Raw genomic sequence first — 20,756 nt, forward strand, 5'->3', positions numbered from 1 at the left:
AACAGCTCTTTTGAAGAGCAAGAGAGAGGGAGTAGGGAAATGAGTAGTTAGTAACTCTTAATGACCCACCTTCAGCTATTATACTATTATAGCTAATTTGTTCCAAACCATTCCTCACACCAAGATAAAATTCTCTGGAGCAGATATTAACTTTTCCAGTATCAGAAAATGTTTATCTAATGCAGAAGTTCAAAGCAGATGGGGTTGCAAGGCAGCACTCTCATTCCATGCAGTACAGCACCAACTGGAGGGGGTAGGAGTCAGGCTGGAACCAAACTGAAACATATGGAAAGAGCTCAGGGAAAAGACTTGGACACAATGACCAAACAAGGTAGTAGGTGACCCGGGAAACAGAGCAACAACCCAAAAGTATGTTTAAGGGAGTTTCCCTCCATTTTCTTTATCTGTCCCCAACAGTTTGTAAAGAATTTTTGAACCATCTAGTAGAACAGATGCCAGTAAAGTATGTAATTAATTCCATTTAATGAAATGAAGCATACATTCATAAATAGGTTTCTATAATGTAACCTATTTGCATGAAATACTATAGTTTTAAGGCAAAAAGGTAAGATTGATTAATCATTGCTCATATTTTTATGAAATTCAAATGAACAATAGAATTTAGGAACAAATTAATTCAAGACATCAAGCATTTTTTGCTTCATGTCTTTAATTCCAGACTATTCAGACAACCCAAGATTCAAGATAGGAATTTGAATTGCCCAATTGCAGTAGGGCAGAAACAAAGAATCAGTTTCTTCAAATAATTTCCAGCATTACCTTTAGCAGATAATGTAATTTGAGGCATCAACTGCTCCTTCTGACATAGGGGATACACAGGACAAAACAGAAAATTAAATCATTGACTGTCACCTCTTCCTTCTCCAGCAAGACCCTTCGAGACTTCTGTATGTTTTTTGACTCTTGAAATTCTCACACTTGCCTGAATAGTGAGCTACAGAACAGGGGCAAAGCAGTGCAAGTGATCTCATTAAATCCTCCTTTACCCAAGTCATGACAGATCAGCACAATATCTAAATCACTTTAATTCTCCCTACTGAGTCTGATAATAGAAAAGTATGCTCATCTGCAAATTTCTTATACAGATGAAGACACACTGTAATTGACCGTGTGACCTCTGAAAAATTATGCTATTTCCACCTCTTGTGATCCTCCCAAGTATCTATAATTCTACAGAGCTATGTCAGCATAAAATGCATGAAACTGTGTTTTAAAACTGTGACAACTTTCAGGCTTCCCTATGTGCTTTATAACGTATTTTTAATGAGAATATACTCATGTAAAGACATTCGTACAGACTCAAGATTTTGCAAGTACACCCAGAAAAGTACACACACACCCCCGTACAAGATCCCAGATTACTTTCCTGGGAAAAGAAAATCAATTTCCTGGCAAAGTAATTTTCCTGGGAAAGTGAATTTGTCCCAGTAAGAATGATCCCACCTGAGATGTGCCATTCACTGAAAACCTCAAAGTGCTCAAAGGTAGTTCAGGAATTGATCTGAAGAAAATAGAAACACAGGTCTTTTGTTCCTAGACTTAAGCTAATCATTCAGGTTCATTATCCATTTAACACTAATGCCCAAAGCAGTTGAGAAACTGTTGGCCAGTGCTGCTCTCAAAAGCTGTTAAGAAAGTAAAAAATAAAAAAAAAAAACAAAAAACCAGAGTATAAAGAACTTTGATTTTAAAAAACCCAAAACAAACAAACAAACAAACAAAAAACTCCCAAAAAAAACCCTTTAGGAGACAGCAAAAAATGCATCTTACTCTATCTAAAAAATAATAGAATCAGTTGTATCAGTGAAGTCTATAGATTCAGAAATCTATCTCTGCTTTTCTATGCCCCTGGTCATAAAAAAAAATCTCATTAGAGGATTTTCACTGATCACTCGAGTGTCATAGGAGTTGAGGGGACAAGCCATTTTTGACAGACATTTTCATAACCTGTCTAGAAGATACTAGTGCCCATCAGCCTAAATTTTGGATCAGAAACAGTTAATGCAGAACTGCTTGGTGCTGGACAATGTTTTTTTTCCTGAGCCTGAAGTGGTTTTGTGGGGCGATGGATGGCCTTATGCTGAAATTACTAATATAGCAATTATTTATGCAATAAGATTAGAATGACTCACAGAAAACAGGCCCAGCTACCCATCTTGGATAGTGTCTTATATTTAACTTGTCAAGTAGTAATAATATCAACTGAGATTTTAATGAGAAATTAAATAAAGGCATTCAACACTTTACTGGATGACAGGGGAAGAGCCCCCTTGAGTGAGCATATATATCATGCTGTGCCTCTGACTTAAAAAAAAAAAAAATCAACCAACCAAAAAAATAAACAAAAAACACCAAAAACAAAAACAAAAAACCAAACCAAACCTAAACCAAACCAACCAAAAAAAAAACCCACAAAAAATAAAACAAAACCAAAACTAACTTCTTGCATATTTTCACATTTGCTTAGAATTTGGATCTGAATATGTTTCTTTAACTATTCTATTAAATGGGTGGAACTAGGAAGACAGAATTTAGTCCCAAAGAAGCTTACATTCATAATTCATAGAACTCATCACACTCATAAAAATACAGTTTTGTAGAAACACTGTGCAGTTCAACAAGAACCAACCTACTGTGTTGTAAGAAAAGAGGTTTACTCTCCTTAAATGTAGCAATAAGAAGAGCAGACAGTGCACAGAAAATGGAGAAACTACACACTTTCTCCCACTACACACAGAAAAAGATAAAAACAAGAAAAGGCCTGTTGTCACCTAGAGGAGTATTTTGTACAAACAAAACCATATCTCTCCTGTTTTTAACAATTACAATGTTCCCATTAATAGCTCAAGCAAAACTGTACAATGGATACACCATCAAACCTGTTAAAACCACTGCTTTCATAGCTGTTGGCTACAAGAGCCTTGGAAGACAGATTCTTTATAACTGGAAGCTATAAATATATTGAAAACAATTAATTAGACTCAATTTTCATCCCTAGTTTTCCTGAAAAATCTGATATCTAGTCTGGTAAGCGGAAATATCTAATAAAGATATATGACTCATTACTTCCTGTACATTTTAATATTTTCAAGAATTTAGGAACTAAAATCCTGTATGTTCTTTAATCATATATTTCAAAGCAATGTAAAAATGAAATAAGCATTTATACATGTTTCCCTTGCAAGAAATTCTTAGCCTCTCTCCAAGGGTACATCTGGATGTGACTATGGGGTGTGTGAACACTGATATTTTCTGGACATTTTGTGTGTCAAAACTGCTGAGCACTTCCTCCTGAAAATTAACCCAGCATAAACACTGAAGCTTAGGTAACCTGAAAAATTCAGAATCCGAGTCCTTGAATTGCCTAAGATAACAAAACATTTGTCATGTCATATGAAGGCTGTTTATGGGCATCCCTCTAGATCAGAGCAGCAGTGGCCTTCTCACTATAATTTTAAGCTCTACTTTCCAAACTGAGACGATTATTTCATTTCAAGATTGTTTTCATTTATTTGAGGAGTGGGAGGAGCAGCGTGTTTCCCCCTCCAGAACTTCTTTACACTAGGAAAGATAAACCACGATCCAGAGAGGATCACAACCATCTATATTCTGAAATCATTAGGCTGTTAAATCACGAATTTCAAGATCTGAAACTGATGATTATTCATTAAACAGAAGAATATTTGCCAGAAATTCAAATTGCAATAAATAAAGTCCTAAAGGTCATAAGTTTAATGATGTTTGCCTACGCAGCCTGCTTTTCATCGTGAGCTTTAAAGTGCCAAATAGTTTTCTGATGAATAGGAAGCCAGGCAAAAACAGCTGAACAGGGATAAAAAACCCCAAAAGACGACAAACAAACCACAAGCCTTAGACATGATCAGAGCTGACTCAAAATGAGATTCAAGAGCTGCTACTGAAACATGAGTTAATAAAAGCAACAGGACTAATGCACTTTGTGATGTACACAGGCTGAAATTAAGACCAGAGTGGGAGGAAGGGAATTAACTGAGCTCAAACACAAGGCTCTCCACTTTCCCTTTGGGAAAAATATAATTTGAAAGATTAGAACAGTAGGAGAGATGAAGAGAGAAAAGCAGGAGGGAAAAACAATTTTGCAAAAGAGTGACAAGTATGTCCCCTCTCAATAAGGATCATGACTAACAAAAAAAATAATTCTTTCTAGTTCAGTTTAGTGCCAAAACAGTGCATAAAGACAGCATTTGAATTATGAATAACACATGAATAACATCAATAGCCTGAAAGTGAATTTTCTTGTCTTTTCAAAAAGCCCTCAAGAGACATCACACAATCTTCTGCAATATTGCCCCAAATGGCAAAATGATTTGTGGACTCAGCAAATGTGCACAGCTGGATATCTCTTGATACCTCTCACATGATACCTCTGGAAAAAGAAACGGTAAGACTGGAGAAAAAGAAAACAGACACAGGTATCCAAACAAGACAGGCAACCGGCGCAGACATCAAGCAGCCTAATACTTCCAACACAAACAATGAAAAAGTAAGAACCTTCCAGTTCAAATCATCTTCTTTAGTGTGGCACCACTTTTCTTTTTTAAAATTTTCAACCAAAAAAAACCTTCATGTCTACAACCATGATTAAAATTATGACACAACAAATAAGTAATCAGTCATAACAAGCTCCTAAAATCAGAATAATTTTCAGTAACTTTTTCTTTCAAGATGAAATAGTGATTTAGTTTACTTTAGTCAGGTAAAGTTGAGCGTTCTGAGATTATAACTACCTGGACCTCTGAATTAAAATTTAAAAATTAAAGTGAATCTTTAAGTAAAAATATGGAAATAAAGAGCACACCATGACTAATCAAAGAATCCCAGAATGACAAAACGGTTAGAGTTCAAAGGGACTTCTGGAGATCATCTAGTCCAACCCCTCTGACAAGGGAGGGTCAATTAAATGACAGATCTGGGACAGAGCTGCCCAAACCACGTGGAAGACCAGAAGCATAAGAAGTGTTCTCAGCACCTCCAGGGCTGGACACTCACTTCAGCTAGGGAGTAGAATTGGAGAATCCCATTTGCAGCTGGTGAAGCACTGGGCTGGACCAGAGATACTAGGTTCTCTTCAAGGCTCTCTTGACATACAGTCTTGAGCAAAGGATTTGATTCCCCTATGAATTTCATTCCCTATTTATGCTGCCTCAAGCACACAGACTAAACTCTTCCAGGAGCACTGGTTTACTCTGAACCCTGACAGTGTCACATGAGCACAGTCTTGGTTAAAAAGTTACAATTCAGAATTAACAATTTTGAATACAGGACACATTCTGAGCAGGACAGAGAGAGAAACATGCAGTATCTAGAGGACAGTATGCAGAGGAAGTCAGGGGACTCCCGAATTTAGGCTCAGAGGGATGCAGGATGAAAGAGCACAAAAGATTCCCAAAAGAAAGACAAACCCTTAGCAGTAATATCTTACTTTTGAGTGCTTACATGTACACCCCCCAGGGAATTTAACATAGAATACTTAACCTCCACTTTGGGAAATGAAAATACAAACCAGCACACAAGACTTGAAAATTTCCAGTGTCTGCTTAAAGTGATTTCCACAATGTAAATAAATAACACTCTTTCCCTCCTTCTTTTGATTTCCTTTTATTACCCTTAAAACAAATCAAGATTTTGATTATTTAAGGAAATTACAACAGCAATTTTATGCAATTCCCTTCCATCTCCAGTGAAGCATACCATGTCCAGTATTAACACAGCCTTCTGTACAATAAAACATTACAAAAATTATGTATCTTTTTTCCCTTAGTAAAACTGCTGCCACCACCAGCAGCCTTGAATCTGCTAATTGTAATTACAACTCAAGGATTTTATTGTCAACTACATTCCCCAGATAAATCATTCTTGCCTTTTCAGTGATTGTGACTGATGTGCTGAGCACGGAGTCATCTCTTAAAAGCTGGAATGTATGGGATAATGCAGATTCTCTTGCCTTTTTACAGGCTATCCAAAGCCTTTTTGCAAATGCACTTTTTAGTGCTTGTTTCTTATTTGTATGGCTTATTTTACATGAATCTGTATTGCTTTGCAGCAAATCAGATTCAAGTATATTACTTGCGAGCTACATACAAAGGCAGCAGTAAGAGCATTAATCTGTTCTTTTCAGTACACTAGGTCTCAAGAAGCTCCTACAATCTAGCATTAACAAGCTATTTATTTCATTTACCTACTTAATGACTGAAGAAAAAAAAAATTGAAAATGATGATTGCTTGTTTGTTAATGAAAGGGTGCTGTGGTTAACCACTGGAAAAACTATTAAGCATCGTAAAATTGTCCTTGGAATTTGACACTTTTAATATCTCTGATGTGCCATACTAGCAATGCAATAGAAATAGAAAGATCAATAAAGCTTTCACCTAACTACCAATTAGATAATTTCATGGATTTGGGAAAGAAAATAAAAGTTAACTTGAAAAGATGGAAATCTAAATATTAAAACATTTTAGATTATTGAACAGTGAAATGTGACATGGGTTGAGTTTTGCTATTTTATGATCATAATTTAGCTGCCTTATAAAAACATAGATCTACTTATTTTTTGTATGTATCGCCTGTTTTTGTCCAGCTAGGGAAGTTGCAGATCCTTGAAGGTCCTTGCTAGATTATCAATTATCTTCACAAAAATGGAAAACAGAAGAATGATTTTTTGATAGATTTTGATATTTTCCTTGTCCTTTGCATCAGGAGCCTTGCAGAAGACACTGTACTGAGGAGCTGCTGACCTTGAAGGGTCCATGTCTCCTCTGCTTGTACTATGGGCTGGAGCAGGCTTTATGCAGCATGAGTAGCCACTGCAGGGGAACCTGCTGGCATGCCCAATGCCAGCCTGTGCTGCAGCAGTAGGTGGTAGGGCAGAGGGAACATCCCAGCCTGTCAGGAAACTTTGATAGCTGAACAGTTTCCCAAAATAACCTGTAATTTTTCGTGTGCTTGGGAACAGAAGAGTCTATGCAGATCAAGAGGTGCAGTGAAGTGATTTTGACTGGGGGGCTGCTGCACCCCAAGGAGTCAGTGATCCACATCACAGTTGACCTGAAGCCTGTGCTGTGCTGGGCCACCTGTCCAGCGTGGCTTCAGGATGTGTGGTGTTGCTCAAACATCTTGCCCACAAGACAAACTCAGCTCATCATGACAGAAGAGCATGCAGGCAGCTCCCCCTTGGTGCTGCAATTACACCACTGTATGACCTGACCTTTAACTGGAAGTGCTGTAAGAAGCCTTTGTGAGAACATCCTTTAAGAATGGAGATGTTTGCCTTTTAGAAAATTACATATATAGCTCAAAGGATGAGAAGGGAGGAACCTCTCTCCTTGGACAGGATCTCTGCAGTCTGCTATGGATATCAATTGTGGTCTCTCTGATGATGCATGAACAGGATGTTCCCAGCATTGGAAGGGATACCAGACTTATTCCAATAGTCTTCTCTAGAGGGCAGATTAGGAAAAAGAAAATAATTATCCCTATATTATTAAAAAGGCTATTTTATTGAATTACTTATTGTTGGCTCATCTCTCTCTTGCCTTGCTGCATCTCAGCATCCAAGGCTTAAGAACTTTGATGCAATATTTTTTGCAAGGCTGCCAATAAAAAGAACAAGGAAAATCTCAAAATCTAAAAAGCTTTCTAAGAACTTTGCCAGCAGATCACTACAAGTAGATTTCAGTTCTGACTATGGATGTCACTACCTTTCTGCCTGATTTCATCCTGCCCAAAAATCTTGGCTAACTTTTGACTACTCAACTCTCAACTGGTGAACTCTGCAATTAGCATTGGAAGCTTAGTCCTGCAAAGAACAAGAACTGAAGCTATAATATAAACTTACTGTCACAGCAATCTGGAAGATCTGACGTGAAAATATTTGGGACCAAAGTGTGACCCCCCCCAAGTAAGAATTTGGTTTTTGAATAAGTAATTCAGAAGAGCACCAATGCTGGTTGGTGGCCAGATGTAACCTAGTTGAGCTGTAGGAAATGGTCAGGAAAGTGAGAGCTCTTGAGTAACATCCCTTTCCTAGGCTTGGTCTTCATGTTTTGTAATACTTACAGACAGCACCACATAAAAGCATCAGCACTAAACTTGCTGATTTGCAGGTAGAGAGGCCTAGCAGACAATCAGTTTCCTCCTTTCCAGATAAAGACACAGGAAGGTAGAGAGTAAGTGAACAAATAGACTTTGCCCAAAATCTTGGGTTTGTGCATGAGATTGAAGCCAAACTGCTGGACAGCATTGGGACTAAGATGCTGCAGAGAAAGAAAAAACTTCAGTTATAAAAAAGACTGTGGATGTAAGAAAGCTCACAGGTTTTTTGTATTTGGCACAATTTCAAACATCCAAATTCTGGACTTAAATAAAATGAAAGCATCTAAAATTCAGTTTAAAAGAACAATTCCTGGCACAAATTTAAACATTACCATATAGAAAGAAAAGAGCAGATGTATTGAAAGTACTTTAGTAGTTGATCAGTAAACATCAAGGTATCACTGCGTGGATTACAGATCCTGAGAAGCTCCTGTTCTCCCATCTTTTATGTGTGTTTATGTGTTGTGTACTATTAGAGTAAAAATAGAAATCTTATGAAGTCCACATGCATTGTTTCTTATAAGTAAACAGTAAGATCTGTGATTATGCTCATTGATTTCTCCGAGGAAACTGACATACTAAAAACTGCAAAGCTAATTCATGGCAATAGATACTGCAATTTACAGATGAAGCATTAATATAACTTGGAATACAGGCAGATTTTTGGAGTTTATGAAGTTTATACACTGCCAGTCTACTGAACGGGGTTTATGTTCTCTGTTAGCACTTCATTTCATGGCTCTCAATTTTTACAGGACACTCTGGAAAAAAAAAAAAATCAGAATTTATATCTCAGGACACTCATGAATAGTATGTAAGAGATGAAGACATAACCATAAAATTACTTTTGGCACTCTCCATACAGTCACCCTGGCCTCTCAGTTCGGGTTTGTTAGGGATTTTTTCCCACCTTTGAGGTAAGAGAACATTTTTACAAGGTGTGCAAAAATAAGCAGACATCAAATCTTCCCTTTGCATTGCTTGAGTAACACTCAAGCCCTTGAAAAAGAACTGCAGATTTTGTTATGGAGGATGCTACAGAAGTGAAAAGAAATTCTTGAAGTGATGGAAACATCATTTAAGGAACCTTTGAAGCTCATTACAATTTCAAATCCAGAAAGCCCTGTAAACTAGCATTCACTATTTTCAAAATATTTGCATAGCATACATCAACTTTATTCTGATGTAAGACTAACTTTTAGAAGAAAGATGAAAAGCCCACCTATTGGTGGAAAAAAATCTTTTATTTGCCTTTTCTATTTCAGATAAAAGTTGGTTTCTAGACAGTTACATAGTTCAGCAAACATTTCAGCCTATATGCCTTTGCTCATGTGAATAGTGTTGGTACTGATTTTATTACCAAAAGAAAGAAAAGATTGTGGAAACTGAAAAAAAAACCCCTGGGTGACTGTGGAAAGAGAGGGACTGAACAGAAAATGTTTATCTCTTCCGCAAAGCCATTCCTTAGTAGAACAGCCAGACATAAATATAGATAGAACTGAAAATTTTAATTCAATATATAATATTGAATAAATTCTGGTCTCCGGCTAGATTAGGATTTACATCAATTTTTATTGATAAAAAAAAAAAGAAAAAGACTACATATACTGGTCATGTTCCCAATCAGTCATAACAAAATACTAAACCTGAATTAAAACATACACTGTAGAGATATTAGATACACACAGAACATATGATAGAACAAAAATGTAATATAAAATATTTTTCAAATAATTTAAGAAGTGTTATGTTCCTTTGAGAAAATTAACAGATTAACCAATAAATACATTTCTAGTCACCAGAAAAACCTTCTCACAAAGTGAAATATTATTTTCATTCTTTGCCATTGTCTGCATAAGCTGTCTTTGAAAAGGGGCCTAGCATTCATTCATTCATTCTTATTCCAAACTAAAACAAAAGTGCATATGAATTATGGATGGCAGAAGGAGGATGCATGATATCCAGAAATGTAAATCAGGGAAGTCCCTTTTTTTAACAATTCTTCATAATTTATTTTATCAATCGCACATAGTGATTGCAAAGCATCACTTAAGCATATGCATGACCATACTAGGTATGATTCTATTGGTCTCAAATCACTTTGTTAGAATTGCATCAGAAAATTCTATTACTTGTTATAACATTCATTGTTTCCAATCTGTCTTAACCTTACTCTTTGTTACAAACAAAAAGTAATTGTAGCTTATGACTCTACATTAACAGAAATGTCCCACCTGTAATTTAATTTCTGAACAAGGTCAGTATAACCTTTCACATTTAGTTTCTGTGTTGTAAACAATGCAATTTGTTTATGCCATGCAAGCTGCCTAAGTTTTCACTGTTTTATTTCTGCACAGTTAAGTCACTTGAACATAATCAGCCCTTCCTTATTCTAGGCCTCAGTGGATCCTAATGCTTTAAAAGAGCATTCTAAAGAGTACAAATGTTTCACTGTCCATTTGCACCAGTGCCAGAACTACAGGCAACAGTATATCTCAAGCTAGTAAGAGGGTCTCTCCTCAAAAAAAAAAAAAAAAAAAAAAATTCACTGTAGGAGATAAAACATTAAGATAAAATAGAAACAACAGTAGTGGAGCTGATAAGGGGTGTAGCTCTGTGAATTGCATCTATCTTGGGGATTTAGAGGAGACCCACAATCTACAGCTGAGTGCAATGAAAGACAGAAGATCAAAGAAAACAAAAGCTTTTTTAGTGGGGTTTTGCCTTTGTGACGCAGCTTGTGAGGATAAAATCAGGAAAGTCACAGGCAGAGTATGTGAGGTGCTGAATAGTGAGAATGAGTCATCTGGGGGCAAAATGATGGATCCCAACTTAAAAGCACAAGAGGAAGGAGGCAGTATAACAGGCTGAAGTAGCAGAAGAGAATCTAAACACTTGCAACAGTCTTTCAAAGACATCATAGTCTCACCTCAATTAAAATTATCTTCATTAGGTATAAAGAAAAAGCTTTAAAATGTGTCAAAACAGAGGTTCTTTTTTAATATGTTAATAATGATTCTATTAATTGCTTGCCCTAAAGAGTGAGAAGGGTACCAATAGGACAATAGTGAAAGTAGGACATTACTGTAGTGAAAAAGAAAAAAGTGACTTAGAAAAAGCCAGTCCCATTTAACCACTGAAGCCTGGAAAAATACTTTTCTAAAGATGCAGTGCTTTGTCTCACTACATGCCTCCACTCCTTCATTATGGAGATGCTCTGCTATTACCCAAGAAGTTTTTCAAAAGTCAGGGAGCAGTATCAGTGTTTCTAAATGCACAAACAAGAAAACTATTAGAAGTCATTTTTAAGGGAAGAAACAATACAATCACTGCAATTAGAAGAGTGTACACTTCAGATGTACACTTCAGAAACTTTCATCATGCTAATAGTCCCTTAATCACATGCTTAAATTCCAGTACCTTTCTGAAAAGCCTTAACATTAGGCAAGAAAAGTAACAAGGATTGCCTGTTTCTACACTTTTAGAGGTGCATGTTAGATTTCAATACTTGCAGGAGGAAAACTTTTCTGAGAGGGATCTGGCCAAGTTACTCTAAAGAGGTTTTTATTTTTAACAGCAGTTTACAGTGATCAAATAGATCAAATTAGATCCATTCAAGTAACTTCTATGTTGCCTTTATTTCTTAAGTAATATAATAATACAACATCCTGTCTAAAGTCAGAAAATGAATTATTCCTTCCACAGAATCACAGACAACACTGAAAGTTTATGACAAAAAGGATATGATTCTGGTTCTGAGCAAGACACTTGTTTACAAATAAAAATTGAGGGAATAAATAAGAAAAGAACTGCAAATACTGCAATATTATGATAAAAAAGAATTTCCATAAACACCTACTACAGCCATAGCAAAGATTAAAAAAAAAGTGAAAGTAACAGACTTTTTTCTTACTTTTCTATTAAGTACACAGTGGATATTAGACTGATAATTCATAATAAACTTAATAGCTAGTCTCAGGAAAGTGGGAAAATAAAACAGCAGGAAATAGGAAATTATGCATGAAATAATATTTTCTAAGCCTCCCAGTGCATCTGGATTTTATACCTCCATTGTATAGTATACTGTAGTAGATATCGTAGGCCCCTGGGCAATTTGCACTGGACCTAACTATGCTTCATCAACTACCATAGGGATATAAATTTTACCTCTTGTCTATTTATTTTTTTCCCCCTACTTAGCAAGGGAATTGAATTAAAGCTTAGTGTGGTGTTGCAACAGTGTTGCAAAATGCTACTGAAATGTTTTGTAAAGCAACCAGGCTGCCTGCCAGCTTCATTGCCGCTGCTCCCGATGTGGGCGTGAATCCAAGCACTACGGTATGCCTTGCCCAGGTGAGCTTACCTACCCTGCCCCTCCTTCACACCAGCAGGGCTCCAGGCAGGGTTCAGGCTTGAATGATCCTTTATTTTTTTACATGAAGTGCTGACCTTGGCTGCCCAACTCCAACTCACCCCTTTGCTCACCCTCTTTCCTACACAGGACAAAGAGGAAATGCCTTTCCTCCCAGTCATTCTCAGACCTTAATGTTTATGGGGTTGTTCCCCTTCTTCACTCTTACTTGTGAAATGCCAATGCATTCAGGCATTGCAGACTTCTTGGTTATCTGCTTTAAACAGCACCAATGCCTCTTCTTAAATTTCATCACTCATAATCTTCCAGTCTGACTTCTCCTCCCCCTCTCCCCACCACCACTTCGCCTTTTGCTCTCCCCCCAGTTCTTGTGTTTTCTACTTAATTCTTCACATTCAAAAGATATATGAAATGCAAAAGGCTTACATCAAGGGATGCTGTCAATTACATATTTACATCTAGGAACAGGGTTTGGTGACTGTTGCAAAAACATGTCATTCAATAGCAACCTCATTTCTTACATAAAAATAACCCAGCAATTTAAGTACCATTTGTTCACTTAGTCCTTTCTGTGTTTAAGGCTCTCCTTTTCAAAGAAGCCTTCAACATTTCTTGTCTATTACTGAAAATTACTTATTTGAAAATTGGTTCAGGTTTAGCCATCAAAGGTTTACTACCTCAGATGGCATGTGTCAAAGTTTTTTGAAAACACTTAAAAACTACTCTTTGCAACTATTGTCTCCTGAAAAAATAAGCTTTATAAATGCCACCTCATACAGGAAATATTAGAAGATTACCACTGTTCTAGTCTTTCAGTTTGTTAAGCATATGTTGCAACACTGCCAAATATGTTCCAAGTTAATAATGTCTTTCATTTTGTCCTGTAAGCAGGACAAGACAGACACCATTTAAAGCCATGGATGAGAATTCCAGAAATGTGAATTCCAGAAATGTGAATTCCAGAAATCACAGTATTTGTATAGAATTGAATAATCCTGAATTTGTAAGTTATACATAGGTCCCCAGTGCCTCAGGATTAGAGACTCTGAAGTCAGAGGAGAGCTACGGGCCACTCATGTGCACATTAGAAGTCAAGGCTAGTAAAATTGCTTGTTGAATTTTCAAAAGAAGTGTGCCAAAATTAGCAGTCTTGAAATTGGAACTGATGCCTTCTCACATTTAAAAAGGGCACTGTTATAAATCCTGACCATCTAGAAAGACCTAGCTCTGATTACTTATGTATTGAAGAAATAACAAAAACTGAAAGTTTACGCAACACAGTGCTAGCTGTTTGGTGTCTCAGCATTTGGATTATACAAATTAATTTCTCTACTTTTATTTCTGGGCACAATCAGGTACACAAGCATGTATGGAACTAGTAAGTTTTCACCGATGAAAATATGTTTTCTTTTTTTAAAACTTATGTAGTACTTTTTAAAGCAGGAAAACAAATATAAATATAATCAGACATAAAACAGAAATACAAACAAAGGAACAAATTTAAGAAGCAGCTTCCATTGCTCAGCATATCTGCAGATAAAGCTAGAGGGTGGACAAGGAGTGGATAATTTGAAAGCCTATCCCCTTTAAAACGTTGGATCAGGTCTTCTGGCTCTCTGTACCTTCTAAAATCCCCTGCTATTGAATAGACACTCCAAAAGCTTCTTTTCAGTCAACACTAATTAACATTATTTTACAGAGAATCTTTTCTGCAGATATTTGTTAAACTGTTCTTTTCTAGAGTATTTTTAGGAACTACTATAGTCAGGGATATTTCCTCTTTAAATCCTAGGAAACCAAATAAGTAGGTACAGAATTTACCCAATACTATAATAAAGTTCTTGGTCATCTCTAAATTATCATTTGGAAATAAATACCAGCAGGAAGTATCAGTTACTGCACTATTACCTGAAGAGTGGCGTTGATGGATAAGTGTCTCAAGCATTTAGCTGTCCACATGCTATGGCATCTCAAGGTGGCATCTCAAACTGTGAGAGAAACCTACTTAATTTTTAAAGGACAAACTCCAACATCAGTTTCTCGAACAAATGATATGCAAATGAGCCAAACACTGAAGTACTTACTGTCAAAAGTATAATGCAGTTGGTTTAAATTAATCCAACTGCAATGTGACAAAATCTACTTGAGGAAGAAAAAAATATTTTTCCATGCAAACTGTCAGAAAATACCTCAACAATGTCTCTAGTGAAATATGCTATGATGTCTTCAAATTATTAAAATCTTTTCTTCTTCCACAAAAACAAGCTTTACTTTAGGAATCCAAAATTATCTTTAGAGGTGGCAGGGTAGAGAATTGTGATGGGGATCCAGACTACCCTCTGCCTGTCTACCGTGTGTAGCATATAGTCAAACTTTCAATATAATAAAATAAAATAAAACATAATAAAACAAATTAAGACAAAATTAATATATGTATTCATTTAGGTTTTCATATTTCCTCGGAGTAAGGACTGGTCAGATACAAAAGGTAAAACACCTATAAACATCAGCAAAGAACTATTTCCTCTAGCTCATCATAAATTGATGGATTCCACAAGAAAAATGCATAGAGAATGCTTTTAGTTCAAGGAATATTATGCACTATTTTATTGTTCATATCTTATTTTTGAAAGTGTGACTGGGTGGAACTAAATATGTAGAGCAGAGTGGCAGTAATGGGAATTGTTGAATAAAAAAACCTTCAGCATTATTCCTATGTTTTGAAAAATCAAGATACCTTATTGAGTCCTGCTTTTTTTCCCTCTGGCACTTCTTGATATGCCAGCTACAGAATTTCTGAATGTTCAGTTTGTTTTGACCTATTCCCAAATTGAACAATTTTGTTGTTTATCAGTTTTCCATTATTTCTCAGACAATTCTGATTATCAATAAAGTATATAGTTTTGCCTTAAAGGCTATGTAGACTTCAAAGAAGAATGGCAATCTAGAGGTGGAAAAGCTGATTCTGTGCAATTGCAGTAACAGTTTGCTTTGGACAGCTGAAAATATTAACATCCTGTTGCAAACATATGCTGATAGATCAGAGGTTCATTGGCAAGTAAGTTAGAGATGACAGACAGTTTTGAGAAAACAAACATGTTTTCTCTGATAGGGGCATGATCCTTTAACTGCCAGTGTATCAGAAACAAGTATGAAGCTGAAGAGAGGAAGAAAAAAAATATTTAAGCTAAGACAATAATTTCAGCAGAAATAACTCCATATGAAAATTCTAGGAAAACCCAAAGTAATCCTGTTTTCAAGTTACCTCTAACGTCAGCATTTTTATTAGATGAGAAAAAAAAAAAACAACTCAGAAAGAGCACTAAACCCCAGATATATATATAATAAATAAATAACCTTATTAGTGCCAGAATTTAGATCTTCACCAGAGATATTACATGATGCAAAAGCATGAATACCAACTTGAAGTCAGCTTAGTATGTTGTCCAGTATTAATTAATGCTTAAAAACAGTATCCCTTCATGTTTAAATATTACTTTTAAAAGAAATTCTCCTTTTAGAAAGCATATGCAAAATCTTTCTCAACCAGCCATTTTCATTTTGAATTCCTAAGAAGGCTGGACAATAAAATTTAGCATGTGGACTTAGCCAAGGGGAAAAAAAGATAGTTTTGTATCATGTATCACATTTCAGTATTGCTGTATCTGAGATCACAGCAACACAAAGCAATTGTAGGGAACAAAAGAAATATATAAACAATGTAAATAACATGCACAAGATTTGCAAAGGTTAAAATAAATTGAACCTATGACAGCATTTAAAACCTCAAATCCATTTCTCACAAAGTACATCCACCTGTCTATACCTTGGTTTCTCTGAGAATGATTAGGTTTCTGTTCATCAAACAAAAAGAATTTAGAAGGGATTCAGTTGTTGGTCAGTTCAGTAGAGCAGTAATAAGATTTTATATTTTCTGTGTCAACAACTAGTACTTGGCTTCCTCCTTCCTGCCTTGTTAAGTAAGCCTTTGTGAAAAATCAGTATGTGAAATGATGTCTGCTGATTAGTCACAGTTAATTCTTACCTCCATGTAGCACTAATATCTTTGTTTAAGATGAAAGCTTCTGTTAACTTGTACTGTTCAATCACTGCATTTTGCCCTCTTGAGTTAAGAAATGTAAGTCACGCAGGATGCAGTTTTAAGAGTAGTTCTGCTGAGACAGGCTTTGTACAAATAGCAACTCCACATTTAGAGACACAGTTATTAGCAATTTTGCCCAACTTCCTCCTAGGCTATAGTTAGGTAAAATTAATGAATTCTGTCTTGTTCAAATTAGTTCTTTAAGTTAAAGACTAGGGGGAAAAGCTAAGGTTAAGGGCAATGCGCATTGCACTTTGTTATACACAGAACAAGCAGCTTTCCTATTCCTGTCTCTGGCGCTTTGGGCAAGATTCACCACACTCCACATTAAACAACACAATGGATTGCAGTTCAAGTCCTTCAGGTTTCCTGTTGCTAATTAGGGTTTTAAACAACCTTTTAGAGGCATAAATGGATCAAATTTATAACAAAGTGTCCTGGAGGCACAAATAGATTTAATTCCTTTCCTGCTGGTAATCTCTCTCTGTCCTACATATCCAGTAGAACAACTCACTTCATTCTGATGGCTACTTCACCTCAAAGGTCTGACCCTCACTGGGGTGTCACTGGGCTAGACATTTACTTACAGCACCACTAAGTTCCCTGCAGTTTTTGGCTTATAAATCTTTGTCCTCCAGCCATGCATTTCTTCCTCCCAGCTCTCTATTGCAGAAAGCAGTCATTCTGCACTTTCTAAACATAAATGGAAAAAAGAAAATTATGTGTCACACAAAACAATATAATTCTAAATTCTCCTGGGAAGAATCACATCTTTTGTTAACTTTGCTATCTCTCTTTCTCTCTTACAGCATCCAAGTGTGGTTGGGATGACATGACCTGGGATCTTTCTCAAGCAACCAGTTACAAAAATCATAGATTATAGAATGGTTTAGCTTGGAAAAAATCTTAAATATCAACTAGTTACAATACCCCCACCATTTAGAGGAAAATCTTCCATGAGACCACTGTGCCCAGAGTCCCATCCACCTTCATCTTGAACACTGCCAGGGATGGAACATCCACAAATGCTCTGGACAACCTATGCCAGTGCCTCAACACACTGGCAGTAAAGAGTTTCTTTCTAATATCTAATTTATGTAGCCTCTTTCAGTTTAAAGACATTCCCCCATGTTCTGTCATTACATACCCTTGTTAAAAGTGCCTCTCCAGATTTCTTGTAGGCCCCCTTTATGTACTGGAATGTGCTATAAGATCTCCACAGAACCTTCTTTTTCCAGCCTGAACAGCCACATCTCTTCCAGCCTTTCCATAAAAGAGAGGTACATTGTATTTGAGAGGTGCCCGTGGCAGGAAGGAATGATGAATCTGACTCCATGTTCTCAGAAGGCTAATTTATTATTTTATGATACTATATTATATTAAAGAATACCATACTAAACTATACTAAAGAATACAGAAAGGATACTTACAGAAGGCTAAAAAGATAATAATGATAATAATGAAAACTCGTGATTCTCTTCAGAGTCCCGACACAGTTGGGCACTGATTGGCCAATAAGTGAAAACAACCCACAGCAGAAACCAATGAAATAATCGCCTGATGGATAAACAAACCTCCAAACACATTCCAAAGGAGCAAAGCACAGGAGAAGCAAATGATATAAGAATTTGTTTTCCTTTTTCTTCTCAACTTCCTAGGCGAAAAATCCTGGGCAAAGGGATTTTTCAGAAAATATGAATGTGACAGAGGTACTCCAGCCCTCTGGTCATCTTCCTGTCCCTCCTGTGCACTCACTCCACCAGGTCCATGTCTCTCTTATGTTGGGTGCCTCAGAGCTGGACACAGCACTCCAAGGGGAGTGCTTTCTCAGGAAAGCAGAAGAGGAATTCTCTCCCTTGCCCTGATTACCACACTCCTTTTGATGCAGTCCAGGAGGCAGTTGGCTTTCTGGAATGAAAGTGCAGATTACTGACTCATGATGAACTACTTGTCACCCAAAAAAATTACACAGAATAACTTTATCAGATGCTAAAATGGGGAAATATAATATTTCAGTAGGATATTCAGTATAATGGAATAAAATACTTATTCATCTTTTGGTAACTCATTGGAAAATTATTTTCTGTGGCTAACATACCCTTATACATTACCAAAATTCAGTCACTTGAGTTCTCAGAAGAAGCTCAGAATGCTGGAATATATAATGACTCACTAAGGTACACTCTAAAAGTACCTCTAGTTTGCCACTGACCCAACTTGCAAGAACAAAGAAACCCTGTAGATTGCAATCACACAATGACCTCCCATTTCAGAGGTCTGTGAACTTTTGGCTCTGTGAAAATGCAGACATTTATTGATAGAGATTTGAAATATTTGGCTGCATTACTGAGCTCTCTGTCTCCAAACAGAAGACTTTTGTTGCCACAAAAACCAAGACAGAGCTTCTGGATATAAGTACTTACGAGTTTACATCAGAAAGGAGAAAAAGAGTGATAACTATGCTGCTTAAATGCAAATATAAAAAAAAAAATTCAGGAGTTTCATGATAGTCATAAAACACTCTTGTTAGACATTTCCAAATATTCACTGCCCACTTCACTTACCTCTTCCCCAGCAAACTATGGAAAGAGGAAAGCAGCTGCAGAAATTATGCCACTTAGGCTAACCTATTTCCCAGGGAGGAATGCAGACACCATAAATGCAAGACCTTCATGAAGCACTGAGCCTCTACTATCTGAGCATTTCCTTTTCACTAGACAGTCTAGGAAGGGTGGATAGAAAGGGTTACTAGTTGCAGCACTCTCACCACTTTAAGGAGCTGTTCTCCTTGCTGATGTAAGAGGACACATCAAGTATGCTCACTTCAGGCCTTTAAGATGACAACAGACAGGAGCTGTGGTCTCCCCAAACAGAGAATATTCTTCACTAGCTGAGAGCCCTCAGTCCTTCAGCCAAAAGTACAATTCAAGAGTTCTTCCACCTTTATAAAAGTAAGATACAGATATGCAGACATGGATTTTCAGAAAGCAATTTCAAGGGGAAAACAATTCTCTTTATTCAGGTATAAACCCTGTCTTTTAGTTAAATAAGAACAGTACTATACAGTTTTAGATATAGTGAACTTAATTCCTACCAATCCTCATTAAATATTAATTCTGTTGCAGTTTAACTTCTTAAAAAATTATTTTCATAATCCTTTGTTTAGATATTTTGCTTGATCTTTACACTTCTGCCCTGTTTGGGATGAAATGGCAGTACTTTCCTTTGGATTTGTATTCTCCCACTAAGTGAGAGCGTACATGTGGCTTGTTGCCTGCGGCTGGGAGAGATTAGACTCTATAGCCATTCAGATCCCTGTAGTCCAATGTTCTGTCTTCTTGTTACTGCACATACCATTAGCTCAACTGCAAGGAAAATTTACAAATGAATATTGGTAAATTTGTTGCTCACTGGACAAAACAAAAACCCTGGAGACTAGTATGTATCACCAGGACAAGGATTTTTGCCTCGAAATCCAGGACTATCAAAATTATTTCACAAGACTCTTTTCAACATTGTATCTTAAAACTATATATATGCTTCCTGGAAAGGTTCCTAAGGGATAGGGAGATGAGGAGTTTCTTGGTTTCAGACATCTTTCACTTGACAATGAGTCTAACTCTAATATAGTCTGAAAGCAGATTATTATGTCAAGCCATTACCTTAAATAACTTTCAGGAAATATTATCAACTGTCAAGAAATCTGTGGAGTTCATAATTTACCATTCCCTTGCCCATTATAAACACTTCAGGCTTGGAAATGAACATGGTAACATGATATTACTAAGCAGGTTTCCTTAAAAACAAGAATTACATAGTCTTGCTGCATGAATATGGCAAACATATTATTTATTTCTCCACTTTTGTTTTTTGACTAATTTTATTCCAGATATACATGTTTTCAGATCCATGCCTTTATCTCCTGTTCCAGCTCTCCAAAACCTCATAACATTAGTATCTAGTAATATAAAATGTTTTACATAGGCACCTGGGATACCTTGCATAATAAGGCAGTAATTTAAAATAATATCTGCCAAAATAGGTACAAAAATTGCAGAAAATCTCAAAATAAGCATTCTCAGGAGAGCAAAGAGCTCCGTGAGTTGAAATTTAAGTCTGACAGAGGTCAA

The sequence above is a fragment of the Motacilla alba genome, chromosome 2, assembly GCF_015832195.1.
Source record: "Motacilla alba alba isolate MOTALB_02 chromosome 2, Motacilla_alba_V1.0_pri, whole genome shotgun sequence".
Taxonomy (NCBI): Eukaryota; Metazoa; Chordata; class Aves; order Passeriformes; family Motacillidae; genus Motacilla; species Motacilla alba.